Here is a 24043-nt window from a genome sequence, read left to right as displayed (position 1 = left end):
GGGTCACTCAAGTACTGGTATACAAGTATTTGAAGGGTTGATAAACTATATCCTGTGGGCCAAATCTGGGCCACAGACTATAAATAGAGTTTCACTGGAACCTGCCCATGTGAAACCATTTAGTCAGTGGCTGCTTTTACACAAAAACAGCATTCTTTAGTAAATGAAACAGTGACTTTATGGCTCACAAAGGCTAAACTATTTATTATCTGGCTTTTCATAGAAAAAGTATACCAATAACTGTATTAGTGCATTTAATCTCAAAACAAGCTCATAAGGCAGATTGTCTTATTAACAGCACATTACTGATACAAAAACTAATGTTCAGAGTGGTTATTTAACTTAGGATAACAAAGCAGGTAGCAGAGTAGGAATTTATAATTATCAGTCTGGTTCCAGTGCCCATATACTTTTGTGTAGTAAGATATAACATCTATAGATCTTTATGAGGTATATCATGGTAATTTAATACATGAGTAATCAAATCAGGGTAGTAAGATTTTTTCTTCAACCATGAGTCATTTTTGTGTGTTAAATTTTATTCTCTCCCAGTCATTTTGAAATACAACATAAATTGTTTCAACCAGTAGTTTCCCTCCTCTGCTAACATAAAACCAGAAGTAATTTTTTTTTTACTCTAATGATATTCTTGGGCCTCGTGCTGACATTTTTTTCTGTCTGACCTCCCCTTGCCCTTCTGAGTCTCTTGAGTCTACTTTTCCATTCAGTACTTTATTAAGACTGACTTACAAATGTCCATAAATGAGCAAATCACATGACATTTTTCTTTCTGTGTTTGGCTTCATTGACCAAAAGTATTTCTATTTCTATCTATGTTGCTGCAAATGGCAGGATTTCATTTTTTATGACTGAATAGTTAGTCCATTGTGTAGATAGGCCATGTTTTCTTTACCCGGTCACCCACTGAAGGTCATCTGGGTAGATCCCATGCAACAGCTATTGCAAACACTGTCACAATAAACATGGGAATGCAAGTACCATTTTGGTATAATAATTTCACCTCCTTTGGATATATGCCTAGTAGTAGAAGTGCTGGACCATGTGTAGTTTTATTTTTAGTTTAGTGAGGAATCTCCACACTGCTTTCCATAATGGTTGTATAAACTTATTGCCACCAAAAGTGTATAAAGTTCCCCTTTCTCTACATCCTTGCCAGAAGTGTGTGTGTGTGTGTGTGTGTGTGTGTGTGTGTGTGTGTGTTTGTGTGTTTGATGATATCTGTGGCTACTGAACTAAGGCAGTGCTAGTAGACTGAGTTTTGGGAATGGGAGAGGCCCACAGTGGGTTCCGTTTTGTGGAGCAGAACAGTTATTCTTCGACCAGCCAGCTCTCCAAACTGGATTTCAAGATTCTAGAAATAGTTAGGGTTTCCAGTCTGCTGCTCTCACCAAGGCTGGTGGCTTCCCTGCCTCCCTGATCAGGCTGCCCTCAACGTTGAGCCCAAGCCAGGGCTTAAGTGTTAGCCCCTCTGTTATTTTCTCTAGGTTGCCTTTTTAACTCTGACTCTTTGCTCTGTTCTGTTTAGGGTTCCTATCACTCCCTTGCTAATTCCCAAGCTCTCACCCAATCCCTGTCCTTGGAATGGTTCTTCATTTGTTGCCCTGATTTCTCTTCAATGGCAGAGCCTAGTATAATAGGCTTGGTTCATTCCACAAAAACTTTTTTTTTAAAGTTTCTGTTGATAACTCCCTAGCAAATGACAGTAATAACATCTATAACTAAGAAGAGGATGCCAATCATGAGGCTAGAGGTAAGAATCCTAGAGTGTGGAGTCAAAGCATTTGTCTTAGCCAGTTTAGACCACTATAACAAAGAGCCATGATCTAATGGCATATATACAATATAAATCTATTTCTCACTATTCTAGAGGCTATAAATCCAAGATTAGGGTACCAGCATGGTCAGGTTCTGGAAAAGGCTCTCTAGCAGACTGCTAGATTGAAGACTGCTGATTTTTTTGTTTTGTTTTGTTTTGTTTTCACATGACAAAAAGAGGGTAAAAGAGTTCTTTGGGATCCCTTTTATTAGGTCACTAATCACATTTGTAATGGTCTCACCTTCATAATTAATTGCTCCCAAAGGCATTATCTTTAAAAAAAATATTAACAGAAGTGAGAATGTCAGGTTTACACTGAGGTGGCCCTGACAATGGTGTTTTGTTTTGTTTTGAGATTCCTAGAAGGCAAAGGTTATGACTATTTTGTGAAATATTAAGATGTTAAGATTCTTAAGGTGAATAAATACAACAAATAATCTTCTACTCAGGCTTCTCTTAACTGTTATGTTAACTGTTAGGCTGTTATTAATTGGTACTCCAATACTTCTATAATCATGGATCTCAGACACTGTTGAGGCTGCTTCTTAATTATTCAAAACCTGTGTTCATCTTAGTTTCAACATTAAATTTATTTTACTATCTGACTCTTCTAAAAATGTACGATACATATACAGTTATCTTTTAAGTTGGAAAGGAGTTAGTTAAAAATTATTGACAGCTTTCTGTCTCAGATGGTGATGTCATCAAACTGGCTCTTTTGAAAGAGGAAAATTGGGGGACTCCTCCAGTCATCCGTCATGTGCTACAACTGTAAGAGAAATGGCCATCCATGTGTGGATGGAGGAGGAAAGCAGGCCTTTCCAGGATCTCACTCCAGAGTTCTGGTGCTATGCATAGATGGGGTCTCATAACCCTCCTCATGCAAAGTGTCCAATCTGAACGTCTACTTTCAGGTTCAGAGTTCTCAAAATGGACTGATGACCCTTTAAAACCCTGGGACAGGCCAAATGATTGGCAAATGTAAAAGTACCAAGGTATGATTTGCTACAAGGAGGAGAGTCTACATTGATAACCCCAATTCAATGCTAGGGCCTTAATCATCTGAGGCAAACACTAATTCTGGCTTAGTGCATGGCTGATACCAGAACTTCTTGGGCCAGCCCATGCACCCTGTGGCTGTGTTCGAAGGAAATGGCAGGAATGTGATTAGAAATGGCATGATGAGCCCAGCTCTGCCCCACACGTTGGATCTGCTTCCATCACTTTCTACAGTAGCTCAGCAGACACCCCCACCCCAACAGCCAAAATGGTGAAACAGATCAACAGCCAGGAAACTTTTCAGAAAGCCTTGGAGGCTGCTGGAGACTTGTAGTTAAGTGACTTCTCTGCCACGTGGTGTGGGCCTTGCAAGATGATCAAGCCTTTCATGCCCTCTGTGAACAGTAGACCTTGAAGTAGATGCAGACAATGGTCAGGACGTTGCTGCAGAGTGTGAAGTCAAGAGCATGCCCACTTTCCAGTTTTCCAAGAAGGGCTAAAGGTGGGTGAGTTTTCTGGAGCTAGTAAGGAAAAGCTTGAAGCTACCACTAATGAGCTACCACTAATGAAGACATAGAATCATGTTTTCTGAAAAGCATCACCAGCTATCAACTGCTTGAAACTTGTAATTTTTTATTTTCAAAAAGTATAAAGTATGAAACTATATACCCAACTGCCATCTGATTATAAATGAGAATAAAATATTAATCCTACCCTTTACAAAAAAAAATGGCATGATTGGTACAGTAACAAACATATCAATCACTAAGCCAAACATGAGAAAGAGGGAGGGAGAGGGAATGGGACAGGAAATGGGTAAGGGCTAATTGGGTGATATGTGCATGTATGCCTCCACCATCTTGTACTCCATTAAGATGTATGGCTACAATGCACCAATTAAAAGTTAAAAAAAAAAAAGAAATGGCTGCTTCCTAAAGGGCTTGAAGGCCATATCTCTTGTGAGATACTTGTCTGTGAAGGGTTATCCATTATTGCTCCAAATGGAGCTCTGCATAGAACAGAAACAATGATGTTGAATACAGTGTGCTTCCCTGTCCATGTAAACTTTTATTAGGGAGGAGGGAGTAGGAGATAAATAGTGGTGGAGGTGAAGGGAGATGGTCAAAAGAGCCCCTCTCATAGATGTGCACTGACTGACCTTGACAACACTTGTGTGAATTTATTGGGCCAATTGTGTGCTGCTTATTATTGGCAGCCTCCATTGCTCTCTTCCAAAGAACAGACACCTGCTCTTTTCGAAGAGTTGCGCCATGCTCTGCAGAAGGGCTACAAATGTTATAATGTAAAGATTACAATTTTGTGATCTAAAATTTATACTAAATAGAATATAAGAATAGCTGTTCCCTTTTATTGACACAGGTTGTGTGTGTATGTGCATATTTGGTAGACAGATTGTCAAGTTGTGTTAGTCTGTTTTCTGCTGGTGTAATAGAACACCTGGGACTGAGTGATGTAAAAGCAACTGAGCTTTATATCTTCTAGTTCTGGGGTCTAGAAGTTCAAGGGTATGGTGGTGGCAACTGGTGAGGGCATTCTTGCTGAAGTTATAACATAGCAGAAATAGTACACTGTGAGACAGCAGCCATGTTAGCTAAGGTCTCCTACCTCTTGAAAAGCCACTAAGCCATCCTGGGCCCTACCCTCAGCCCTCACCTATCCTAATTCCTCCCAAAGGCCCTCTCTCCAAATACCATTAATGTGAATTTAGGATTAATTTCTTTCTTTTTTTTTTTTGTGGTACTGGGGTTCCTGGAAGCCCTTCTACCTCTGGGCTACACTCCCAGACCTATTTTTACATTTTCATTTTGGAAACAGGGTCTCCTAAGCCAGCGCGCGTGGCAGGCTTTGAACCTGCGCGATCCTCCTGTCTCTGCCTCCCAAGCGCGGGGATTACGAGCGTGCGCCACCACGCCCGGCATTAGGATTAATTTCTAAACATTAACTTTTGGGGGATACATTCAAAGCATAGCAAAAAAATTATTAATCTGATAAACCTCTTCATTTGCAAGCCAATACTATCCAAAAATTTGTTTTCTTTCTCTTCTCCCTAATATATGCATAGATGTACTAAAGCTGTGTATAGTTGAATGCCCAGCAGAGTAACCCCTCCCCAACCTCCATCATCAGCTATTCCACAAAACTGATAATGTAACCACAGCTTCGATTGGATAGTTTTGTTAAGAATCTGGCCCTGGATGTTCCTCCCTCTTCAAGGACTGCTGCCTGAGGCTATCATTTAAATAATAATGGCTCTTCTTCACCTCCAAAAAGAAAATTTATTGAAGTTCTAGTCATTTCTCTAGCCGTTAAGAAATGTGTCTACCTTGTGCCCTACACTGATGTGGCATTATAAATTCATTGTCTAATTTGTTAGTATGCTGTCTGTAATCATGCAAAAGTAGGATTGCATTTTTATTTCAGGTAAAACAAAATGAGGTGGAAGGTTTACAGTACATTTGGAGGTTAAGCTGTATATTCAGTTACGCAAGTGTGCAGAATATATATATATATATAATAAGTTTAGGTAGATAAGTAAAATGTTTTTAGATAGAGAGAAATAAAATGTTAAATGTTTAAGACCAAGTTTTAAGTCGAGCATGGTGGCGTACTCTTGTAATCCCTGCATTTAGGAAGCTGAGACAGGAGGATTGCACAGGTTTGAAGCCAGCCTCAGCTACTTAGTGAGGCTCTCAGCAACTTAGTTGAGACCCTGTTTCCAAATAAAATATGAAATAGGTTTGGGAGTATAGCCCGGAGGTAAAAAGCCCCTGGGTTCCACCCCCAGTACCACCTAAATAAATAAATAAATAAATAAAGTTCTAGAGTTAAAATGTAGCATTTTAATATAAAAACTGTTAGAAAAAATTATACTTAAGAGAGTTTTTACAGGTATTCATATAAACATTTTACCAAATCAGACCTCAGATAACTTCTTTTTTATCTTTAAACTCACTTTGTGGCCAGAATACTAGAAAAAGAAAAGAAAAACAAATATGTTCATCTTATAGTAACAATACATAATCAGAATTCACTTCCCTCATCTTTCCTCCTTATCTGCAAACATCTGTATAAAGGATATCTTGTTCAGAAAAAGCAAAGATCTATAAAGCTCACATTCAATGGAAGGGTGGAAATAAGTTTGAGTGTTTGGAGAAGATCAATGGGAGAAGCCCTGTCTTATTGATTCCTGCCTTTCCCCAGGGACCAGCAGATACCTGGCACATACAAGGCTCTGACTTCTGATAAATTGTGCCATTTTGAACATAATCACATCTGGATAGATTTTTTTTTAACTCATTCAGGTGCAAGTGACAGAGAAACCCAACTGTTTACCAGCTCAAGCAAGAAGAGAATTTGGGGTCCATGTCTTTTTTCTTTGATCCTCTCTCTCCTCCCTCCTCCCCCGTGTCTTCTTCCTCCTCCTCCCTCCCTCCCACTCTCCTCCCTCTCTCCCTCCTACTCCGTTTCCTCCCTTTCCTTCCTTTCTGTCTCCATTGCCCTGGCTCCTCCCCACTGCCTCCCTCTCTCATCCCTCCTACTCTCCCCACTCACTGCCATATCTCAGCTCTACTCCCTGCACTGTTATCTCCATGTAGTGATTCAGCAGTTCCTAGTCAAAAAAGTTCTTTAAAAGTTCCCAACAGTTCTATAAAAGTCTGTAGATTTAGTGTCTTTGAGCCAATTTGGAGGACATACCCACCTTGAACCACTCACAGAGGCCAGAGGAATTCGGTTCTCTGATTGGCCCAGATCTGGGGCTTTCAGTCCCAGGTGAATAAGAATAAAGGGGAGGTCCTCGCCAAGAAATAAACAGGTTATTTTATCAGAAAAAAAGTCAAATGGATACCAAGCAAACAAAACACAATGGATTCTACTATGGATATTAAAAATGGATATTCCCCTCCTTATAACTCGCAAACAAATGTATAACCAAGAAGGGTTATAATTATTCTTCCATGTCCCAAAGAAGGAAAGCATACACAGCATGACTGTATAGAAAAAGAAAACAACTGGGCAGAGTGCGAGCCAGGCTGCCTTTACACACTCAACTGCTCTCTTAAAATTGCAAAGCACTTGCAAGTTCAAGGCGCTGATATTTTGGCTCAAATTATACATTTCAACACCTTATTGTTTGCTTTTGATGTCTGGGTTAGTGATATTAATGCAGAATAGACCATCTGGGGAAATCAGTTTTTTTTCTCTATCACGTGGGTTCTTTATGGACAAGCAAACATGCTAACTGTTTAAGCAGAAGTGATTTTAATATGAAGCTGCAATGTTTTGAATAAGGAGTTACGTCACTGTGCTGAACACTTCTAGTTCCAGAAAAACAGAAGCAGATTGCTTTGTCTTCATGAGGAAAATGTAAAGATCATCGCTAGAAATGCATTTCAGAATTTGTCCCAAATAATACTCTATAAATATTGTTTTCTTTGTTATGGCATCAGAAAAGAATTTTTCATAGGATCATAAAATTTCTTAAAATAGTTTTAGGTCAAAAAAGCCCCAGAAACAGAGTATTGCCTAGGAAAAGGAATTTTTAAAGAAATTTTTGAAAATAACAGATTGATATAATCAAATCAGGTGAGTTCTGGTGATTACCAGAAAATAAAACACCTGGATTCAATAAATCTTAAAGCATTTAAGCATGTAATAAAGCTCAGCAGTGAAGGAAAAATGTGTGAATTTGAATTCTTACCTAATTTAAGGTTCCAAAAATAAGAATCATATAAAATTCCTCTCAGCTTCCTGTGTTCATTTCCTTCAGAAATGAGGACATCAACACTGCAGGCAATTAAAGTGTAGTAACATTAACCCATTTTGAATAATCAGTTAAAAAGCTTGTTACCAAATATAAAGTAGCACTCTTCAAACTGGGTTCTGCATACCTCAGTCAGTGTGCGCCGAGGCCTGCCCCGAGAGGCTGGGAGTTGGCGTGTTCAAGGGTTCTGGCGAAGGTCTTCAGGCTGCGTGTCCTCCTTCCTAACATGCCTGGCATCAGTGGCTGTCCCTGTGGGAGGCGCCGCCCCCCAACACACACTTATCACCACTGTCACTGTTCAACTTTACCCAAGAACAAGTCTTGCCCCTCTTGATCCAACCATCATGTACTTTCCCAGAGTGGAGCAACCTCTCATCAAGCCAAAGGGATGATCTAAAATACAAAATGTTAGTAGAGAAAAAGAAAGATTGACAGTAAGAAATACCGCAGGCCTGGGTGCCTTATTTCATCCAAGAAAGAAACTTATGAAATGAATTTCTTACCATAGGTTTTCATTTATCATATAATTAGAATAATTAACTGTGAAAAGCAGGATTGGAGCTTCATTTGGCTTGGAGGTATGTTCTTCCTTCATGGTTAGGATTCTCAGTAGTGAGAATGAGCTTTGCAATGTACATTATTAACATGCACTGTGGCCTGTGTCTCAGGGTGCATTTTGTATAGTTTCAAGGAAGAAGAGATGAAAATATTTGTGTTTACTTGTATCAAGTTTGGATCTTTTGTTTGTTTGTTTGTTTGTTTGAGGTACTGGTGATTGACTCCAAGGGCATTCTACCTCTGTGTTACACACCCAGACACCCCCTTTTTTATTTTTGATTTTGACACGGAATCTCAATGAGTTGTTGAAGGCCTTAGTAACTTGCCAAGGCTGCCTTGAACCTGCAATCCTCTTGCTCAGCCTTCCAAGTACGGAGATTACACCTGTGCATCACCATGTCTGGCTACTTGTATCCAGTTTTGTCAAGAAGATTAGTATACAACAAAAATCCATCTTAACATTTTTATATAGACCTAAGTCTGCTCACTGTTTTTCAGTTTTAGCATCTCATCCAGTTTAGCATCTGCCACAAATATTTTCACATTAAAGCTAAGTATTATCAGTAGTTGCATGGAAGTCAACTAGAGTGGTTGAGCTCTACTTTATACTTCCACCTTCTGAGATTCCTGTGCAGTGAGGACTCTTCACTTTATTTTATTTACTTTTGTGATACTGAGGATTCAACTCAGAGGCATTCTACCTCTGAGCTACACTTCCATCCTTTTTAAAAAATTTTTATTTGAAACAGAGTCTTGTTACGTTTCCGAGGGATCTAGCTAAGTTGCTGAGGCTGGCTTTGTGTTTGTTTGTTTGTTTGTTTGTTTGTTTGTTTGTTTTTCAGTACTGGGGATGGAACCCAGGGTCATTCTACCTCTGAGCGACACCCCCAGCTCTATTTTTTATTCTTTATTTTGAAACAGGGCCTCACTGAATTGCAAAGGGCCTCACTAAGTAGCTGAGGCTGGCTTCGAACCTGCACAATCCTGTCTCAGCCTCCTAAATGCTGGGATTACAAGCGTGCGCCGCCATGCCCAGCCTGAGGCTGGTTTTGAACCTACAATCCTCCTGTCTCTACCTCCCAAGTACTGGAATTACAGGTATATGCTACCATGCCTGGCAAGAGAGTCTTCACTTTACTACCTGGTTAAATATGAAAGATGGTTTATATGAGGCCATTTTCTCCTTTTTGTCCCTTTTCAGACTCAAAGTAATTCCTGATAAAACCAAGTATCCTAAAATGCAGATGGTTTAAAAACAGCTACCTCTTTGTGGTTTCAATTCATAATTAAGTTTCTGAGGCTGCCCTTGCTGCCCCCAGCTGGCCACTTGATTCTCCATCAAATTCTCCCATGACCTGCACCATGGCCTTTGGGATGCAGGAAGCCTCATCTGTCAGCAAGGTCAGTGGAAACATGGTGTCCTCACTAGTGAGGGCTACTGAAATAAAATTCATGGATGGTGGCTTAAACTATAGTCCCTGCAGGCCCAGGAGTCAGATGAAGGTGCTGGTGACTTGGTTTGGGTGGGAGCTCTCTCCTGCAGACAGCTGCCTTCCTTCTGTGTCCTCACACAGCCTTTCTCTGTCCTTGTGAGGAGGGAGAGAGGAAGTAAGAAAGGAGACATGTCTCTTTTTATAAGGACACTAATCCTATTGGCTGAGGCTTCGCCCTTATGACCTCCTTTAAACTTAATTAGTTCCTTAGAGATCCCATCTCTTAATAGTCACACTGAGAGGTTATGACTTCACATGAATTCTAAGAGGAGTGCAAAACAACCAGTCCATAACACATGGGAAGCGATCATTAGGTATATGTCAAGTGTATACAAAAAAATAGGCTGAGGAGTCCTACATGACAAATCACCCCACTGTGACTGTCAGGACAGGTCTGTAGTTTTGCACTGACCCAGTTCACTCTTCTTTCTCACTTGTAGCTCTTAAGAATAGCCATGGAACATTCTGGGCATACAACATCCAGATAAAGGAGAGGGTGGCAGAACAGCCAGGCTCCATGCCAGTCCCCACCCTCAAACAGGACGTCCTTCAGTGCTTTCACTTAGGACTCTGTGACCCCAGAGTATAAAACCCAGGGTGGGCCTCTGCAGGAAGCGGGACACATGCGGGTGAATGTGGAGTGGGGCACTGGCTCACAGTGAGTTCTGGGCTCCTGTTTCCTGCTGCCTATCAGTAAGATAAACCCACTTTGTGTGACTTGTATATGAGGTTCTATTGCACTGGACTCAGACAAGTTGGTAACTAGTGGGCGGGGAGCCTGCTTCATACTGTTGGCTGAAGGCAACTACATCTCTCTCATGCTTCTGCTGTTCAGAAATTCAAGCGGTACTTAGAAGGGGAGCTCATTTCTGCAACATGCAGTATTAGCTGGAGAGTCCACTCCCATCTGTCTTCTCCGCCCCTGGACTGAAATGGCAGATAGCTGGCTGGGCCTCTCGTTCTCCCTTCATAGACTCTTATACACTGGGGACCTTTCCTCCACATGGCTTTCCTTTCTATTTTTATTTGTTTGTTTGTTTGTTTGTTTGTTTGTTTGTTTGTTTGAAGTACTGGAGATGGAACCCAGGAGCTAAAGCTATACCCTCCAAGCTATACCCCCAGCCCTAATTTTTATTCCTTATTTTAAAACAGGATCTCACTAAGTTGTGAAGAAGCTAAGTAGCTAAGGCTGGGCATGAACCTGCGATTCTCCTGTCTCAGCCTCCCAAGTACTGGTATTGCAAGTGTGTACCACCACACCCGGCTACATAGCTTCTCTGTATGTGTATTATTTTCTGTATGTGTAGTTCTGAGATTGAACCCAGGACCATTCTACCTCTAAGATATTCCCCTAGCCTTATTTTTTTTTTTATTCCAAAGTAGCATTTTGCTTAAGTTACTGAGAGCCTCACTAATTTGTGGAGACTGGCTTGAACCTGTGATCCTCCTGTCTCAGCTTCCCAAGCACTGGAATTACAGATGTGCACCATCATATCTGGATATATTGATTCTTCTTTTTCTTTTTCTTTTTCTTTGTGGTACAGATAAATGAACCCAGGGGTTTTCTACCTTTAAGCTACACCCCCATCCCTATTTTATTTATTTTTTTAAATCAAAGTCTTTCTAAGCTACTGGGGATCCCACTAAGTTGCTGAGATTGGTTTCAAATGCTTCATTCCCCTCTAAGTGAAAATAGAAGCTGCATAATCTTTGAATATCTGAGCTAAAAACAAAAACAAAAACAGAGTATCACCTCTGCTTCATTCAAATTGACAAAATAAATCACAGGTTTAGTGCAGATTCAAGGTGTAGGTTCATTGACCTGCCTCTTGGTCAGAGAAGTGGCATGTACACAAAGGAATGAGAATGACTGTAATTGGCCATAGTTGCAGACATTTTACCATGATCTTCCCTCAGGCCACAATAGTTCATATTATTTCCATATACAATCTACAGTTCACGCCTCCAGAGACTCCCCAAATCTCAACAAATTATAATATCATACCCAGGCCCAGCGTTTATCTGCACTGGGATTACACAGAAGTGTGTGTGGCTTTATAAGTGCAGTTCCTTTTGATGTGGAGAATTGCAAAGAAAATGTAAGTTCTCTGTACCTGCCTGCCCAGTGATTCAATGTTAAGATGAGAGTAGATAGCCACAGTAGATGCTTCCATTTTCAAAGTGGACAAAGGGCACATACAGCCTCATCAATAGAAATTATGAAAAACAGCCAAGCTGATCTTATCGATATTCCTTATTATTTATTTATTTATTTATTTATTTATTTATTTAGCGGGTCTGGGGGTGGAACCCAGAGGCATTCAACCTCCAGGCTACCCCCCTACCCTATTTTTTTATTCTTTATTTTGAAACTGGGTCTCACTGAGTTGCAGAGGGCCTCACTAAGTAGCTGAAGCTGTCCTTGAACCGCGATCCTCCTGTCTCAGCCTCGTGAATGCTGGGATTACAAGCGTGCACCACCACACCTAGCTGAATATTCCTAATTTTAAGGAAAAGATTGTTTTTTAATTAGGATCTAGTTTCCTGGAAGTGATTCCCCCAATTGTTATTCCTCATACCTCCTGGCTCCCACTGCTGAGCTCTGGGCTTCATCCTTTGAATTACATTATTTTTATAAGTAATGTTCCAAGTTTGTTATTAAATAGCTTTCTCAGACTACTTTGTGTCCAAAAACAGTTGGAGATCCTAGGGTCTTCTTTTCATTTAGTACCATCTATGTCCCTTTTAGTCCAAGCTGATATAATTCCTTTAAAAATCTAGTGTGCATTCTCTGTATCAAACTATATATCAAAAATTCTTAGACACTATTTTGTCTAGCTGAGAAAGTTGGCATGGCACTAACTGAAATGTTTCAGGAACTTTAGAGCTACACAACTTATTTGATCTTCACCCTAAGGCCACATTTTATGACAAGGTTCTAGATTTGGTCTTTTTCCTAGGGCCCTTAATTTGAGAACATTTTTTAAGCAGAACAATAAGGGAATAAGCAAAAGGTCTTTGCTATCCATCTCAGCAAGTGCTAGGTGAGAAATATTTCCTCCAAATTCTTCTTGAAAAGTATTTCCTTTTTTACTTGATATCATTTTATTATTTTAAAAAAATTTTATTGGTGCTTTAACTATATATCATAGTGATGTTCAGAGTGACACAAACATACATGTACATAGGTCTTGATGTGTTTCCCCTCAGATCCTACCCTCCCCATACATATTAATGAGGTTGATAGTGATACTTTCATATATGAACAGAGCGTCATTTGAACTGTTTCATCAGTTCCTCTCTTTCCCATCCAACCCTTCCTCCCTCTATCTTCTTCGGCTGTGGTGCTTCCTCAATAATCTAAAGTTCCTTTTGTTTCTTATTCTCTCTCTAGCTTCCACATATGATAGAAAATGGTTGACCCTTGACTTTCTGAAGCTGGCAGATCTCACTTATACTGTATTGTTTTTACTTTATTAGTACATTGTAATTATACATCATAGTAAGGTTCAGGTGATAAACACATAAATGCTCACAGCACTCCTATGTTTCCCTCTAGGTCCCTCCCGGCTCCCTCCCCTCCCCATAGATAACATTGGCATTGATATTGATAACCTTATTTATGAACAAAGGATTATTTAGAATATTTCTATTAATCAGATCTCTCCCTTTTACCTCCCCACCTCCCTTCCTAAATCCTCCTCCACTATTCTACTAGTATCTTCTGTCATTTATCTGAAGTCGGCTTTCTTTGTTTCTGGTTTCTCTCTAAATTCCACATATGAATGAAAAATATGACCCTTCACTTTTGGGATTCTTGCATTCCATCTTTTCATTTTCCTGCAAATGACATAATTGTGTTTTTTTATGGCTGAGTAAAATTCTGTTGTGTGCATATACCATAATTTTATAATCCACTCATCTGTTGGTGGACACCTAGTTTAGTTCTCTAGTTTGGCTGTTGAGAAGTGTGCCACTATAAACATGGATAGTCATGTATACCTATAGTATTCTTATTTCAATTATTTTGGAAAGATCCCCAAGAATGGTATGGCTGGTTTATATGGTGGGCCTATCTCCAGTCCTTTAAGGAACTTCCACACTGATCTCCTTCGTCAATGAGAAAAAGATTTTATTCTCCAACTCAGGAAGTCCTAGGTGAGAGACTGTTTTCTTTAAATTCTTCTTGATAAGTGAATATTTTCTTTTATGTTTGATATCATTTTATAATACCCTATGATATACCCATATAAGAAGTCAGTTCATAATTCTATCTGCAAACATGCTTACTAAGTACATTTTTTAATCTTCATATTCCTGTGCATGGTGTGACAGTTCTTCCACATGTTTCCCCTACTTACTATTGGGCATTCTTTCCAGCCTCCAGTAGCCACTTCCCTCTAACCTTTGCATGTAATCCCTTTTTGTTCTTCTAGTTTTTACCTCCGGACCAGGGACTGGCTGGACCTATCTCCTTTCATAGTCTCTTTATGAAAACTTCAGAGTTTCTTTATTTGTGTTTATTTGCTTCTTCTCCCATTCCTTTTACAAACTTCCTCACTCTAGCCTATCTACTGTCTTCTCTCAAAACTTTTCCTTTTCCTTTGCTGTATCACCTTGTTTTATATTCAAGCTATTTCATAGCTCCATACTTAAATGCTCTACTAACTACAAGAGTCCTACTATCTAATCTCTCATTCTCAACCAGATACTACTTTATTATACTTAAATTCTTACTCAACCTAATCATATTCTATACTTTACCTGACTCCTGTACCCGTCACTTAGCTCCTCCCCCCTCACCATTGAAAAAAACACTGTTTACCTGCTGATACCTCTAAATTCCTACCACCAAGACTGGATCAGGCAGAACACCCACAGAATCACACACAAAAGAGATGATGCCAAGACATCAGAAAAATAAGCCTGAGAACTCTGAAAATATGAGAACTAGGAACAATGAGGAAATAAGGGAAATCATAAATACTGACCTATAAGAAATGCAAGAAGGAGAATTCTGAATCCTGATCTTCAATATAATGAAAGGCCTCACAGCAAGTATACTAGAGATGAAGGAGGAAATGGAGATATTAAGAAAGAATCAGAAAGAGGTCTGGAATGAAATGAAAGAGTCAGTAAATGAAATGAAGACAGCAATAGAAAGAAATTCTAAGATTAGATGAAATGGAAAATAGAATATCACAGTTAGAAGACAGTTCATTCAAAACTGAAACCAGCATACAGAAGTCACTACAGCAACAAAACCTAAACATCCAACAACTATGGGACAACATGAAGCATCCTAACTTATGGATAAAAGGCATTGAAGAAGGGTACAGATCAGAGTATTCATATTCTCTTCAGAGAAATCATTTCAGAGAATTTTCCAAACATATAAAGACACTTAGACATACATATACAAGAAACATACAGAACATTGTTAAGGCAAGAACAAAGAAGGACCTCCCCACGCCATGTAATAATCAAAATGACCAACATAGAAGCTAAGGAAAGAATCTTAAGAGCAGTGAGAATAAGAGAAAGGGTGACATACATGGGCAAAAAAATAAAAGTCACCCCAGGATTTACAACCCAAGTCATGAATGCCAGGAGAGACTGGTATGATGTAATCCAGAGCCTGGAAGAAAACATTTTCCAACCAAAATTGCTATACCCAGCAAGGTTATTATTCAAAATTGATGGAGAGACAAAAGTATTTCAAGGTAAGCAGAATCTCAAAAAAATTCACAAACACAAAGCCAACACTAGAGAAAATACTAAAAGAAATAAACCATAAAGAAGAAAAAAGAAGCAAATTTCAGAGCTAGAGAAGAGATGAAGTTGATCATTGGGGTAATTAAACAAAGAAGAAACAACATTATACCAAACAGAAGATAGAACTCAAAATGACAGGAAACAAAAATCATATTCCAATAATAACCCTGAAGATCAAAGGACTTCACTCACCATTTAAAAGATATAGACTGGTAATGTGGATTAAAAAAATACAACCCAAATATAGGCTGCTTACAAGAAACTGACCTTATGGTCAAATATTCATAGAGTAAAAGTGAAAGAATGGAAAAAGATATATCATGCTAATGGAGACAAAAAATGGGCAGGGGTAGCAATGCTGATATTCAACAAAACAGACTTTAAGCTAAAACACATAAGAAGAGACAAAGCAGGACACTTTCTTTTATTAAAAGGAATAATTCACCAATAAGATAAAATGCTAGTAAATGTTTATGCCCCAAATGTGGGTGCACCCACACTTGTACATATTCTTCAGGATATCATCTCTCAAATAGACCCAAATACAATAATACTTGGAGACTTCAACACACCTCTCATGCCACTAGATCAATATTTAAGGCAAAAGATGAGTAAAAATTCTTCAGAACTAATGAATACTATAAACCAAATGGACCTAATAGCCATATACAGAACATTTCAACCAGGAATAGCAGAATACACATTCTTCTCAGCAGCCCATGGAACCTTCTCCAAAATAGATCACATCCTGGGCCACAATGCAAGCACCAGCAAAATCAAAAGATGTAATATAATTCACTGCATCTTTTCAAACCACAATGAAATGAAGTAGAAATCAACAACATGAAGACCAAAAGAAACTATTTAAATACATGGAGATTGAATGATACACTATTGAATGATGAGTGGGTAAGAGCAGAAATAAGGGGAGAAATAAAGAATTTCTGGAATTAAATGAAAAGAGAGACACAACTTACCAATATCTATGGGACACTTTGAAGACAGTGTTAAGAGGAAAGTTATAGCATTGAGTCATCAAGTAAACAACCTAATGACATATCTCAAGAACCTAGAAAGACTGAAAGAGTCTAATCCCAAAGCCAGCCGAAGCTAGGAAGTTATTAAAATCAGAGCAGAAATAAATGAAATAGAAAACAAAAAACAATTCAAAGAATCAATGAAACAAAACCTGGCTCTTTGAAAAGATTATTAAGATTGAAAAAACCCTGGCCAACCTAACCCAAAGAAAGAACCAACTCAAATCATTAAAATCAGAAATGAAAAAAGAGACATAACCAAAGACAGTGGAGAAATTCAAAGGATTATTAGAAAGTATTTTGAAGATTTATACCCCATTAGACTGAAAAGCATGGAAGAAATCAATACATTTCTAAGCGCATATAACCTACATAAATTGAACCAAGAGGCCATAGCAAACCTAAACCAGCCAATAGCAAGCAAAGAAATAGAAACAGCAATATTCTGCCATAAAAGAAAAGCCCAGGCCTGGTGAGTTTTCAGCTGAATTCTACAAAAACTTCAGTGAAGAACTAATCCCAATATTTCACAATTTGTTCTGGGAAATTGAAAGAGATGGAACTCTCCCAAACTCCTTGTATGAGGTCAGTATCACATTAATCCCAAAACCAAATAAAGATACTTCAAGGAAAGAAAACTACAGGCCAATATCCTTGATGAACATAGATGCAAAAATTCTAAACAAAATACCAGCTATATGCATTCAAAACCATATCAAGGGAATTATACACCACAATCAAGTTGGTTTCATCCCAGAAAAGCAAGGCTGGTTCAACATACACAAATCAATACACGTTATTCACCACATAAATAGAACTGAGAACAAAAAACACCCGATCATATCAATAGATGCTGAAAAAGCATTTGACAAAATCCAACACCCATTCATGTTTAAAAAATGCATAAAATTGGAATAGAAGAAATGTATTTCAACATCATTATGGCAATATACAATAAACCCAAATCCAACATCATATTAAATGGGGAAAACTGCAAGAATTTCCTTTAAAATCAGGAACAAGACAAGGTTGCCGACTATCACCACTCCTTTTCAATATAGTCCTTGAGACTCTTGCCACAGCAATAAGAAAAGAGAAGGATATCAAAAGAATTCAAATAGGAAGAGACAAATTAAAACTATCCTTGTTTGAAGATGACATGATCCTTTATCTAGAAGACCCAAAGAACTCAACCAAAAGACTACAAGAGCTGATTAACCAATTCAGCAAAGTTGCAGGATACAAAATCAATCTAAAGAAATCAGGTAATTTTCTTTATGCCAACAATGAATCCACAAGGAAAGAAATTAAAAAAAATTCCTTTCACTTTAACCTCAAAAACAACTTCCCCTAATCAGCAAAAACTAGGAGGAAAGGGGTAACAGGAAGAGGTCGAGCTGTAGAAAGGGCCCTATAGTGAAGCAACTAAGGTGACCAATCAGAGGGTATGGAATAGGGGAGGATGGAGCCTCTAAAACGCAGGAGGTACATAAACAAATGTGTCAAAGTTAATCACCAAACAAGCATGGGATCGAGGGAGGGGGAGGGAATGGGATGGGGGCTGGATGAGGGCTAATTGGATGATGTGTGCTTGTATATCCTCTCAAGTCTTGTATTCCAATGTGATATATGATTACAATGCAACAATAAAAAATAAATAAATAAAAAATAAAATCCTTAAAGTGAAAAAAATACCTAGAAATAAACCTAGCCAAAGATGTAAAAGACTTCTACAATGAAAACTATAAAACATTAAAGAAAGAAATTGAGGAAGAGCTTAGAAGATGGAAAGATCTCCCTTGCTCATGGATAGACAGAATAAATATCCTCAAAATGGCCATTCTGCCAAAGTGATCTACAGATTCAATGCAATTCCTATAAAAATGCCAATGACATTCTTCATAGACTAGAAAAATCAGTCATCAATTTTATATGGAGAAAGAAAAGACCCAGAATAGCCAAAGTATTTCTCAGCAATGAGAACCATGCATGAAACATCACAATCCCTGATTATACTTATACTACAAATTATATATTATTAAACTGTTTCCTTCATCAGTCCTTTTCCCCCATCCCTATCTCTCCCTCCAACCTTCTTCCACTATTCCATTGGTCCTTCTCCTCATTTATCTAAAGTCCCTTTTGTTCTCTATTTTCTCTCTCTGCTACCATGTATGCAAGGAAACATATGGCCTTTGACTTTCTAAGACTGACTGATCTCAGCATAATATTCTCTAGTTCCATTCATTTTACTATAAATGACACAATTTTGTTCTTTATGACTGAGTAAAATTCCATTGTGTGTGTATATACACCACATTGTCTTTATCAGTTCATCCATTAATGGACATCGAGATTGATTCCATAATTTGGCTATAATGAATTGTGCTGCTATAAACATAAATATGTACGTATCACTATAGTATTCTGATTTTAATTCTTTTGGAAAGATGCTGAAGAGTAGTATACCTGGGTCATATGCCGGTTCCATTTCTAGTCTTTTGAGGAACCGCCATACTGATCTTCATAGTGGCTGCAATAATTTACACTCCTACCAACAATATAGAAGACTATTTCTCCACATCCTCACCAGCATCCATTATTGTTTGTATTCTTCATTATTGCCATTATAATTGAAATTAGATGAAATCTCAATGTAATTTTGATTTGCATTTCCCTGATTGTTAATTCTATTGAACATTTTTCATGTATTTATTGGCCATTTGTATTTCTTCTTTTGAGAAATGTTTTTTTCTATGTCAATCAGTTGCCCAGTTTTATTGAGTTATTTCTTAGTGTAAGTTTTTAAAAGTTCTTTGTACATTCTACATATTATTCCTCTACCATAGGAATAGCTGGCTAAAATTCTCTCCCATTTTGTAGGTTCTCTCTTCAGACCATTGTTTGTTTCCTTTGGTGTGCAGCTATTTAATTTGATGTCATCCCATTTGTTGATTCTTGGTTTTACTTCCTGAGCTTTCAGTTCTTACTGAGAAAGTCTTTACTAGTGTCTATATGTTAAAGAGTTGGTCCTATGTTTTCTTCTAGTAATTGCAAAGCTTTTGGTCTAATTTCTAGGTCTTTTAGTCAGTTGACTCATGTGCAGTGTGAGATTGGGGTCTAATTTTATTCTCCTATATATGGATATCCAGTTTTTCCAATAAATATAAGAAAAATAATTTAGTACTATAAATATGTTTTAAACTATAAACTTGTCCTACTGCAGATTTTTAATTTAATAGTCACAATATAAATACTCATCTAATGTATTGCTCTCTGTTGACATAGGAATATTTCATAGCTGCCTTGTCCGATTTTGTAATCATATGAATATTGAGCATTTGAATTATGGTTTGTGTGACTGAGGGATTGAATTTTAAATTGTATTTTATTTCAATTCATTTAAATTTAGCCAAATGTGACTAGTGGTAATAGGCAGTTACCATAACTAATTCAATCTATTACCATATGACAAAAGACACCTGAAATCTCACATTAGGTTACTAGGTCAAGGGAAGTTTCTTAAATGGGCTATTTAAGAAACTTAAATATGAGCTCAGATATGAGCAGGATATAAAGAGACACAAAGACAGTGAATATCCTGGGACAGTAACAGGAAGGTCATGATCATTTTTGGCCCTGAAGAGTTATGAAGGGGGTGCGGTATTAGAACTCAAAAGGAGACAGTCAATGTAGAAAAGGTCACCTTCAAATAAACGGTAATTTTTGGAGGGAAGAAGTTCAGAGAATAAATTTCCTTCTGCCCCCCACCCCCCGATCTTCTTCCAGGGAATTCTCACTGGTCCAATCTAGTTGAAAGTAGAAAGCCAAGCTCACTCATGTAGTCCATTTAGTCCCACCTCCAGATAGGAAAGCATAGAAGAGTATGGCATAGATTTGAAACAATAGAAGATATTTAAAACAGAAAATTACAATAAATACTTTTTTAATATACATGTATTTTTGGCATCCAGCTACACTAGAATTCAAACTAGTGAGGGACATTGCTATAATTAAACTCTATTCTGTTTACTTGATTATTAAAATAGGATTTTCTCCATCTGAGCTCTGTTTCATTTGATCAATAAATGATTTATTCAACAGTACATGAACTGATTAGAAGAGAATACCCCATTCATTTCAGATGTTTCAAAAACTTATTAGAATTATTCAGTGTTCATAGGTATTTAATTCAATGATGAGTTACAGTAATTGTAATTATAGGTTAGTCCAGAGGAAATTCAATGGCAATAGAATATGGTAAATTTTTAATTTAATTTATATTTATGCATATATATTTTTTACTGAGTTTTAGGATGAAATTTTATAGCAGAAGAGGAATAGATACACAAGTTTAAAGAAAAATAATGTAAGATTTATTAATTCTTCAAGATTTTTCTAAAGTATATTTCTGTGAATGAATAAAGATGAACATCAAGTTTCTATGATAGGTAAGATATCTGAAAATTATGAATTCCAAGTCTATTTTACTATAAAAGCAATGGATAAACTGGCAAATGTCAGAATAAACGTTAAGAGGGCTTAAACTTTAGTAAACTTTTACAAGAACCAGGAGAATTCTTGTTTTTTTTTTGGTTTTGTTTTTGATTTTTTTTGTGTGTGTGTGTGTGTGTGTGTGGTACTGAGGATGGAACCCAGGGGCATTGTACCTCCAAGCTACACCTCCAGACCTATTTTTTTTTTCTTTTTCTTTTTGAAATGGTCTCACTGAGTTGCTAAGGGCCTTGCTAAATAGCTGAGCCTGTCTGCGAACTCTGTTTCTCCAGTGGTCCCCGCCTCCCAAATGCTGGGATTACAAGTGTGCATCACCACGCCTGGCCAAGAGAATGCCTAAATAAATAAATAAATAAATAAATAAATAAATCTATCTATCTCACTGTATGGCCCAAAAATTCTACCTCTGAATGTATACTTAAGGGATTGAAAACATGTCACATTTGTACATGAACATTCATAGCAGCATTATTAACAAACAGAAGTGAAAATAATTCAGATATATATTACCTTTTGAATTAAAAATATATGATGTATCTATACAATAGAACTTTTTTTCAGCCATAAAAAGTGAATGAGAGCATCCAGCCGTGGTGGCACACACTTGTAATCCCAGTACTTGGGAGGCTGAGACTGGAGGATTGCAGGTTTTCAGACAGGTTCAGCTACTTAGTGAGGCCTCTGCAACTTAGTTAAGATCCTGTTTCAAAATAAAGAATAAAAATAGGATAGGGGATGTATTTCAGATGGAGAATTCCCCTGGGTTCCATCCCCAGTACCTAATAAAATAAAATAAAATAAAATAAAATAAAATAAAATAAAACAAAAAGAATGAGAGCTGGGCACAGTTGGTGCATGCCCTTAAATCACACTACTAGAGAGGCTGAAGCCGGAGGTTTGCAAGATCGAGACCAGCCTGGGCAACTTAGAGACACCTTGTCTCAAAATAATAAAATGAGATAAAAAGAACTAGGGATACAGCTCAGTGTAAGAGGGCACCTGAGTTCCATCCCCAGTACCTGGAAAAAAGGAAGAAGGAAGGAAGGAAGGGAGGGAGGGAGGGACGGAGGGGGAAGAAGAGGAATGAGGTACTAATACATCTGCAACATGGATGAATCTTGAAAATATCAGGCTAAATGAAAATCTGGTGACAAAGGGCTATATATTGTATAATTTTATTTATATAAAATATAAATAAATTATAGAATAGGTAAATCAGTAGAAATAGAAATCAAATTAGTGGCTGATAGGGGATGGAGGATAAGGGTGAAGAGTGACTCCTTAATAGGAGTGGGGTTTCCTCTTGATAAAATATGCTTTGAAGTTGGACAGAGGAGACAGTTGTAAAATATTGTGAATGTTCTAAAAACTACAGAACTGTTCATTTTAAAATAGTTTAAATAATGAATGTGTGATTTTTACCACAAATGTTACTATTGCATTGAGATTCCATTGGATATGTTTTACAGTGTGATGAATTTTTACTTAAAAATTCAGTATTTTCACTACTCTTTTAAAAATTAGTGCATTGTAATCATACATTTTGATGGGGTACAAGATGGTAGAGGCATACAGGCATGCATCACTTGTTTAGCCCTTTTCCAGTTCCCACCCCATTCCCTTCCCCCTCTCTCCTCATGTTTGGCTTAGTGATTGACTTTTGAATCATGTTTTTGAATGTACATCAAGTACATTAGGGAATTTCCCTCTCCCCCTTCCCATCACCCTCAGGTTGCCTTATTTACTCATCTATGGTTTTTCCTTCTTCGTCTAGAGTTTCTTCTCTGACCTTTTTCTCCCTAACTTCTGTATATTAGGGAGAGCATCCTTTTTTTTTACTTTTTATGACTACTTTCACTTAGCATAATGTTCTCCAGTTCCATCCATTTCCCTGCAAATGACTTAATTTTTTTCTTCTTTATGGCTGAGTAAAATTCCATTGTGTACATATCTCATAGTTTTGTAATCCATTCATCTGTTGATAGACATCTTGGCTGGTTCCATAGTTTGGCAATTGTGAACTGTATGACTATAAGTACTATTCTTAAAGTAACCATGTTTGTAATAATTTAAACTAGGATGAAAAATTTAGAGGTTACTTTTAAAAATGTGTGGTAGGGGTAGGTTGGATCAGATAAGCCTGCTGATATTCGATCATGTTTCACTTACAAAAATGGCGATGTCACGATTCAATCTAATAGCGTAATAATTTCATTTTATCCAATCTAATAGTTTTTCAGATTTTCTAGATGGTACAGAAGCAAACAAGATTGAGAACACTGACACAAAGTAGCTGAAAAAGAAGGCAAATTTAGAAACTAAGTTGGAGAGGGTTAAGTTTATCTACTGTGGACTAAGACAAGTTCATTAACTTTTGTGCCTCATCCTCCTGAAATGCCTTCATCTCCATAAAATGGAGATGATATCAGTACTTGCCTCAGAGGATTGTTTGGAGGATTCAATGACAAGGTGTGGAAATAGTTTAAAATAGTATTAGGTAAGCCGGGCGTGGTGGCGCACGCTTGTAATCCCCATGCTTGGGAGGCGGAGACAAGAGGATTTAGCAGGTTCAAAGCCAGCCACGCTGGCTTAAGAGATCCTGTTTCCAAATAAAAAAGTATAAAAATAGGTCTGGGAGTGTAGCCCGGAGGTAGAAGGGTTTCTGGGAACCCCAGTATCACACACACAAAAAATAGTATTAGGTAAATATGTGTTGAACCAGTTAGCCATTTCCACTAACACTGCATGACAAACAAGCACAAAATCTCAGTGGCATAAAATAGGAAGCTTTCACTTCTCACTCTGCACTTGTGGCATTGGCTAGACTTGCCTCAGGCTGCAGGGTGAATCCAGGTTTACCGCAAATCTTTCGGCCTCTTTGGAGTAGCTACTGACACATCTCTTCTCATGGCAAAAAGTAGAAACACAAGATGCTGATCTTCAAAGTAAAGACTTTTGTTGCTTTAATTTTGTTTTGTTTTATGTCTTTCTAAACTTTTATATTTTTGTTAAAATTTCACTAAAGAAATAAATAAATAAAATTTCA

General features: G+C 37.7%; 1 pseudogene across 1 annotated transcript; it reads left to right on the top strand.

Annotated features, from left to right (window-relative positions):
• The first annotated feature begins 3104 nt into the window (after positions 1-3104).
• LOC308266027 (thioredoxin-like) lies at positions 3105-3413 on the top strand (annotated as a pseudogene). The gene has a single exon. The product of its transcript is annotated as a thioredoxin-like (transcript).
• Positions 3414-24043: the final 20630 nt, after the last annotated feature.

Source organism: Muscardinus avellanarius, assembly GCF_963383645.1.
Source record: "Muscardinus avellanarius genome assembly, chromosome: 8".
Lineage (NCBI taxonomy): Eukaryota > Metazoa > Chordata > Mammalia > Rodentia > Gliridae > Muscardinus > Muscardinus avellanarius.
The sequence above is the reverse complement of the archived record's forward strand: the minus strand, read 5'-3'. Positions and strand labels throughout refer to the sequence as shown.